The 8256-nt window shown below is 53.4% G+C and overlaps 1 long non-coding RNA gene across 2 annotated transcripts in view; it reads left to right on the top strand.

Moving 5' to 3' along the window:
• The first annotated feature begins 1785 nt into the window (after positions 1-1785).
• Positions 1786-8256, top strand: part of LOC109295240 — a 37218-nt gene continuing 30747 nt past the window's right edge. The window contains exon 1 of one of the 2 annotated variants that reach the window (XR_002096700.1): positions 1786-2099. This is a non-coding gene — a long non-coding RNA (uncharacterized LOC109295240). Of the gene's footprint in view, positions 2100-6410; positions 6533-8256 lie in introns of those variants that run through there. The other variant, XR_002096701.1, reaches the window with a different exon arrangement.

The following is an 8256-nucleotide window of genomic DNA, read 5'->3' as shown; positions in this document are numbered from 1 at the left end:
AGAGTTAATGGGATGAAAGGTGGGCAATGAAATGGGAGTTAGAAGGGGATGGGTGGCATGTCGGCTGTGGTCAGCAGAGCTGCTCCTGGTTTAGTAAAAATGTGTGGTGTTCTCAAGCCCCGTTTCATCCAGATTAACCTGCTGAACTCAGTGGAGTTACGGTCAGGATGAGCTGGATTTCTGGGCAGGGCTGGGTCTGAGAGGGTTGCGTTACAGAGTGATACAGGGAGGTAAGGGCGAGGGTGCCCTTAACGCTTGAGAAAGCACCGCCGCTGACACTGGTTCAGCCTCCTCTCTCAATCTGCGTCTCCACAAACTTTCCCTCCGCTGTTGCAACACGCTCTCGCAATCCTTTCCAGGAAATTCCCCTCTAATCGCCTTTCTCTCTTTGTTCCTTCTCCCCTCCTCACATCCCGACCGCTGAAGCATCACATGCAGCCTGGCAGCGTTCCTCTCTCTCCATTACTAAGTCAGAGTTGCTCAGGCCTTCCTTGGGTCGTCTCCGCATATATCCGGGGACAGCGTCTCTCCCGGCTTTTGCAGTGCTTCATCTCTTAGATGCCTCATTTTGAGCCAGACGCCCTGTTCTCACATGCAGCTGTGTCAGGGGAGCCCCGACCCCGATTCTCGCACGTAATTGCATTCAGGCAACTGTTCTCCAAGAGCAGGTGGAGCTGCTTTAGGATCCGAGCTTTTCGGTGGGTTTAGATGAACTCAGCTCAGTTGAAACGGTCCTCAGAGCTTCATTTGGCTCTTGTCAGGGCTGAGCTGACTAGTAGGAGGCTGGATACGGTGGGGAAGGACGGGGGCACGTGCTCTGTGAGGACATTTATAACCTCCTCGGTGAGGAGCGGATATAAGTCAGGACAGCTCCATCCCAACCTGCTTTGACAGGTGGTGTCCGGGCCAGAAAGGGTCAAGTCTGCAGTATTGGATGATTCAAATGGATTTGGACCTGATCTGGCTAATTTGACCTGGGACGTGAAAAATTTTCCTTAAAGATTAAAACCCCCCCCCTGTGTCCCGTCATCCCCTCTCTTCCCCCACCTGCTACGAGGCAAAAGTCGGACTGTGTTGCTTGCTGCGGGTAGCTCAAGCAGAAGTGCGGTCTCAGGGCAGGCTATGCCCCCTGGCCCTTGGCAGGGGCACCCTCAGGCTCCTTTGCTGTGCGAGGCCAGTGAAGTATTAAAACTCACCTCCCTCCGCTGCCTTGGGGGTCTGAGGCCATGGCTGTGGCTCAGATGCCCAGCTTTGTCACCCATCTTTCCCCAACCTGCGGGAAGTCTGGGGCCTGGGCCAGATTTCTGCTTCAGCCAGGCAGAAAGGACATTTCGGCCTGAGCCTGTGCTCGGCGGATCACCCCTGCGGCGCGTGCCCCGCTCTCCACGAGCTCTCCCTTCTCCCTCCCCTCTCGGCAGCTGCGCGGTAACCCCTTGAGCGGGACACCCCTGTCCCACAGCCTCCTGCGGAGTCTGGGCAGTGGCGGCAGATGGCTGGCTCGTCCCTTTTCCCCCTGCCACCCCAGCGCGGCGGAGAAGCAGGCAGCGGAGGCTGGAGAGCCTTCCTGCCTCCCTTCTCGGCTCATCGACGGGAGCGTGGGCACTCAAATCTCTGAGTAACTTGGCTCAGTCGGGGCAGGGGGTGGGAACGGGAGTGGAGGCTGCGTTTCCATTCACTACTAATTCTGACTCTGCTGCGTAGGCGGCCTGCGCCAGAAACTCAGCCCGCCGCGGCCCACCACGCCACTTGTTCAGAGCTGTCTTCAATGGGGGAAGCCGGCAGCACCCCCGTGTCCCAGCCGGTCGCGTGCGCGTGCGAGCGAGCGTGCTGCTCCTCGGCACCCTTGAGGGAGCGCAGAATATCTCTAGCTGCAGCTGGCGTCTCGTTCGCAGCGTTAGAGACCATTTCTCCTCGAGCCCCTGTGCTCCTCCTGCCACTCTAGAAAAATCCCCCATTGGCTGCTCTCGCGTCTCCTCGCTGGTAGCCCAGACTTAATTACAGCTGGTCGGCGCTGCGGGAGCTGGAATAGCCAGGACGGGGAGCCGTGCTAAAAGGCAGAGGAGGAGCTGGTTCGTGAGGGACTTCCCTGGATGCTAGAGGTGCGTTTTCTCTCTTTTCATGTTGCACTCAGTCCTGGGCCGTTATCGAATCCATCCCTCTTGAGGAAAAAAAGCCTGAGGAAATTGCTAGGGGTGTCTGCGTGCTCTGAAGTTGAGCAAGCTTGGAGGCGGTGTGTAGAGAGGTTTAGCAGAGATCAGCTGTACTGTGACACGCTGACGTGCCTCGTCACGAGCGTGCTAGTAACACCTTTGCAACCAGAAACGCTGCTTTCAGGGCTGGTGGACTCAACCTAACAGTATAAGTTAGCACTCGGGGGGGCCAGATCCACTGCTGGGGTAAATCGCTGGCATCGCTTCTGCAGCATAATACCAAACTAGCGAGGCTCTCTGGCCCGGGAGTATGCTGCCTCCTTACAGCCCTGGGCTTGTGTTATCAGAGGAGCACAGTGCCTGGGCGTCACAACTACTGTCATTGTCTCCTGAGGCTCTGCTACGAGGCGCCTGTACCCAGAACGACATGAACAACTGCTTTGTTTGATTGTAGTCCCAGCAACTTGGAAAAAAATGAAAACCTGAGGGCAGCCATGGATCGATTCGGTAGGATTTTTGGCAAACTGAAAAACGGAACGAAGAAAGTCAGTCTGGTTGAACGGCATTTTCTGTTTGTCCCCAAACAAAGGCTTTTGTCTGGGCGTCGAACGGTTTTTAAAGTTATAAATAAAATGTTTTAATGACCTTCAGTAATCTGCTGAAGAAAACCTTGCCTTACGTTGACGACTAGAAATGAAATGCTCCCACCTTTTCAAAATTGTTCTTTTCCTTTTCTTCTGACTCGGTTTGTTTGCTGAAAAGGTTGAGGTGTTTCAGCTGAACCAAATATGCATTCCTCAGTGGCAGAGTGCCCTGCTTTCTCAGAAGGCCACCCAGCTTTCAGTGTAGACGCAGGCACAATTGCTGCCCCCTGATCTTTATACCTGGATGAACCTTGACCAGCTGCTGTGCCGCCTGGCCCCAGTATAACCAGCACCTGTGGCAGCCTGGCTCAAAACCCTACCTCCGTGTCTGAATTGTGCCTACGTCCTGCCATGGGCTAAGGCAGTGCCCTTGGGTTGCTTGTACTCCTTGTACAGGAGTTGATGCATCCCATAGGCTACGTGGGGCTGGCTAAGAGTGGCCACACCACCAGTCTCTGCTGTTGTGGAGAGGGGCAGCCTGCGAATCCCACAGAAGCACATAGTGGGTAGGAAACGACCCCAAAAAACAGAAGTTTTCCCCTTCTCTTTAATAAAAAGATCCAATTTTGTGCTATATTTCATGTTTTGGAGAGTGTGTGTGTAGTGAGAAGACCACGTTGCATGAAGCCGGGCCCATGGCTTTTTTTTGTCAAAGCCAAGGCCTCAGAGGCACTCTGCCTGCACCTAATTAATGATGCCTTTGGCTAATACGATGCTGCAGCAATGGGAGCTGAGCCTTCTAGGACCTGCTTGCATGGAGATGATGGGACGGTGGAGATAGCTGCACATATGAATTTTCCCATTTCATCTGCAGGTCAGCAACAGTGTGGTGTAGTGATTAGGGCAAGGGATTACTAGTCTCTCTGGTTCCTGAAGGCTGTGCAGGTGAGCTGGTGAGCCAGGACTTCTGGCTTGGACACCACAGCTCTGTTACTGACCCCAGGCAGGTCCCCAGCTTCTCTCTCCCTTTTGCATCCTTCCCTGTCAGGAAGGACACGGTGCTGTGGAGAGGGGTACTGTGAAGCAAAGGTGTTTCCCAGTTCTTTTTATTAAGAGAGAGATTGAAGCGGACACATCAACAGAGCATACTGCAAAGGCCACAGAGAGTGGAAGTAATACATGTAATGCACATTAAAGAAAAGTCTGTAATAGTATTAGATACCAAGGGGTTAATGTCGTGCCTGCATTTAAGATCCCCAGATGGAAGGTGCTGCATTATATAGCCAACAAGTCCCAACAAAACTAATTGACTGGGATATAGTAATGCACGCTGGGGGTGGGGAAGTGACTTTGCTACAGTGAAAAATATTCTCCAAATACCCAAGCCATGATACTGGGCGCCTTATAAATGTGATTAGTAGATCTAATCTTTCTGTGCTGGAGCCGGTTGTCAAGAAATGGAGTGCTGCCCAACTCTCTGACTTCAGCAGCTCCCCTGAGTTATAATAGTTCACATTTTAAAAAAAACAACAAAAAACAAGGATTTGGGATGGGCCGTCCTGCTGCAGGGCACAAGCTGATAGGGAGGGATCAGGAGGGAACTTTGTGAGAGAACTGCAGGGTTCATTGCTCCTTCTCCGGGACCGGCCATGTGGGAGGCTGGATTTTGGACTAGATGGGCAATGGGATTTGATCTTAGTATGTCAATCCCAGTATTGCTTGCTTGCTTACTACCTATCTGTCTGTCTGTCTGCAGGTCTGGCTGGCTGCAGATCTCTCTCTCTGTCCTCTTATTTGTCCTCTTGGATATGTGCTGTTTTTGTCTGTCTCCCATGCGCGCTTTCCAGCAAAGATGGGAACAGCACTGTGGCTCTCATTAAAGCTTCAAGAATGTGTATAGTCATGGCAAACAATAAAACCACAGAGGGGATAGAGGCAGCAGAAGAATGCCGCCTCTGTCACACTGGGAGGAGATGCTTTTGAACGGCTCAGCTCTTTGAGAGGGGGTTGTGGAGGAAGGAAAGCACCTGAGAACTGAGGGAAGGAGGTGGGGAAGGAGGGGAACAGCAGTGGGAGAGGAGGCGGCGGCACTGGAAACCCTTGACTATCCTTGGACAGAGGGTCCACTTGTTCCCAAGTCCGTTAGCATGAGATGCCCTTCCTCTAGGGCCCGAGATGCAGAAGGGTCTGAGCTTCCCTTGCTAACTCGGTGCCGTGGATGCTGGCACTTTCTGGAAATCTACCACAGAGGCAAGGGGACTGTATTTTGCTAAAGGCACAACGAAGCCTCACTGATTTTCAGGAAACTTATGGCCAGTTTTCAAACCAGACAGGTGTCTAACCTTGCAAACTGGCACTTAGTGGGGTCCTCAGAGGCACCTATGCAGGGGAGGCACCTACAGTCCATCTATTATTCCCATGGGCTGAGGCCTGTAACTTGCTTAGGAAACTTCTGAAAATCCCACAAGGGCTCTTAGGGCATTTTTAGACACCCAATTTTCTTTTGAAAATCGGGCCCTAAGTCACCCAAGTAACTCAGCTGCCTTTGATACGTTTGCCCACGATTTTTAGAAGGGCTCATCCCCTGAGTCTGGGGACGGGTTGGGAGAGGAAACCAGCTCCATTTCAGGCCCCGCGAGAGCTGAGCGCGTTGGGTGCTGAAGGGTTGTGAAAATCTGGCTACTCCTGTCGCTATGAGAGCATCTGGGTGCAGAGAGCTCTGAAAATCTGTCTCTGAGCCAAAGGCAGACGGGAGCTCGCCATCCTGATACAACTTCTTTGTCGGCAGAAGTTAAGCAACTGCGTCCTGCACCGCCTCCTCACCACACCCCTCTCTGAAAAGTCCCCTGGGATGAGCAAACCCCAAAGAGGATCTGCATAAGGGGGAATGAAAGTGTCTCCAAGGCACAGGAGTCTCGGGCAGCCATTCAAATGTTTTCATTGTCTGCCCCTTGTCCAGATGCCAGTAAAACCCTGGTGCAGAAAGAAAGAGCAAGAGAGAAAGAAATCACTGATCCACCAACTTCAATGCTCTCCTAATAAAAAGAGGAATGTAGGGAACAGTGGAGCCTTGATGCTTTCGTGCCAGTGGTTCGGTGAGTGATAAAAGGCAGAGTTAAGTGTCTGTAGCCCATGCCTTGAAATCTTGGACCTGGGAGAGCAATGTGTTTTGGGCAGAGGGGCGAGAAACGGAGGGGTCGAGGTGGATGGGGTGTGTGTGGGAGGGAGAGGGTGTGGAAAGGTAGCTGAGAGAGGAGAGGGCTGGGCGACAACCCCGCTGGAGGGATACTTCCCAACATGGGGAACGATAAGGGGAGGAGAGGTTTTCCCCCCCGGCCCCCACTAGTCCCCTTTCTGGCAGCAATAACCTAGCAGTGGGACATGAGTAATACACATCCCACTGGGGGAGTTAGATCAAAGGCAGTGAAGTAGATACAAGAGGTTTCTGCTTCACAGACCAGAGAAGCTGCCGTTCAATAGAGCCTTTGTTACCCAGGCTCTCCAGAGTTGGGGCTGGAGAAATACCTGACCCCCTCCCCACCCCAGCCCTGTGGTGCTGAACCGTTGCAAGTATGCTAGGGAACAGCAGCCGCTTGGTCGCTGGTGGGGAGGGAGACAGAGAAGCCGCGGCAGGCAGGGGAGGAGGGATCAGCGGCTTCAAAAATAAGTCGGGGCGAGTTGGACGCGGCTCAGCTCTCCGAGGCCGGCCAACGGCAGGAGGCACGGAGTGGGGATCGGGACATGTGGCGCTCCCAGAAAACTCATGTGGCAGGGAGCATCCGTCCGGGAACGCCGGAGGTTTGATAGCGGTGGAGAGGGCAGCTCGAGGTGGCGTGGGCCGGGAGGAGGACGGCAATGCCTAGCCCAGCCTTCCTTGCTGGCAGGGTGGGTGGTGGGAGACTGGGGTCCGCATTCAAGGCCTGCACCAGGCCAGCTGGCTCAGCGTGCTCTCTTCATGGCACGGATGTCGCTCTGCCAAAAGTGAGGTCACGGCCGGCTCTGAGCCTTCGACAATGCCACGTCTCTTCAGTCCTGTCTCTGCTGGGGGCTCGGGTGTCTGATTAGGGCTTGGCGCAGATGGCTAGGGTGCAAGGGGCAGATGCAGGAGAGGGGGGAGCTTTGGAGGATGAGCGAAAGGGTCTGGGATGGTGTTTAACCTCTTCCGATGCTTGCACCTTGCTATTTGCATCTGTGTGGATCCTGGGGCATGGGGGTGGGAAATGGAGGGATGGGATGGCAGGGCTCTGTCCTTCCTCGCCTTCTCTGTGGCGCGCGGCTTAGCGCCAGCATGAAGCCAGAAGGGGCTGGACTGGTGGCTCTGAGTATAGCCCGGGTGAGTTGTTTCAAGGTGGTTTTCAGTGCCAACAAGAGAAGGTGATGGGCACAGCAGGTTCCTTTAATACCCTCCCCACTCCGGGTGGTTGACCGAGAAGACAGTGCAATGTGCTCTGCTGCCATCTCAAGAGGAGAGCGGTGGGCCGAGGAAGAAAGGACAGGGTGAAGCAAAAGGCATTGGCAAACCACCTGGTCCGCTCCAGTGCTTGCTCCCTTCATGCCTTGGAGAGGGCTTGCCTGGAGGTGGTTTCTTGAAGGGCACTTCATGCTGGTGTGCAAAAGCACCTGGCTTTAATTCTGCTCCCGCTCGGCTCATTGGAAAACCGGGCTGTACTTTAGAGTGAATTCCCAATGTCCATCCACGTGGCATCGTGATAGCATGCAGGTGCCGGCAGACAGAGCGCAGGTTTCCATGAAAGAGCATGAGCACAGGGTATCAGTATGCCCACTGGCACGCGGTCACGTAGATGGGCACACAGTATGCATGTCCAGTGCATGGCGATCTAGGACAATGCAGGTGTCATACTGGTCCTGTATAGATAATTTACCATGCTGACAGCATATGTACCCAATGTCCATCTAGCCCTACGCAGGTGGCATTTGCATGGACGTTCTAGCAACCCGTATTAAATATCGTACAGCAAGCGTATCCCCGTAGGACTACAGGAGGCAGGCAGGCATTTTCCTTTGGACCCATTTTTGATGGCTAAAAGAGAAAGGATCTTGGCACATAACATTACAGAGCTATCTGTGTGCTTCACTAGCTTGGTTTATAGGTCAAAGTCATGTGTACTGTTATTATAAACTGCAGGGCGCGAGATTTTACAGCTTCTAAACTTGCTTACTGTATAGTTTTAGAGAAATTAAATTTCCCAAGGATTCTTACTAGGGCAACAAGAAGGGGAATTTCTTGGTCTCAAAAGCAGCGCTGACCTCATCAGATCCTGGTAATTAGCGCTCAGTGTTCCTGAATGAATGTGAGCGAGAGCTGTGTTTGTACAGGAAAATGCAGGCAGCCGTGCTGATCTGGTGTAACCTGGGGGGCTCTGGTGGCTTCAGGAGAGTTTCTCCAGCCAGCACCAAGCGTAGGGTGCGGAGGCTCTTGCTAAGGAGCGGGGGCTGTATCCAGGACCAGAGAGAACGGCTGAGAGTTTCTCTTTTATTCCTCTCCTGTGAAAACGCTTCAC

Source organism: Gavialis gangeticus, unplaced genomic scaffold, assembly GCF_001723915.1.
Source record: "Gavialis gangeticus isolate Ggan-Ray unplaced genomic scaffold, GavGan_comp1, whole genome shotgun sequence".
Classification (NCBI taxonomy): domain Eukaryota; kingdom Metazoa; phylum Chordata; order Crocodylia; family Gavialidae; genus Gavialis; species Gavialis gangeticus.
This window is presented reverse-complemented; position numbering and strand designations above follow the sequence as displayed.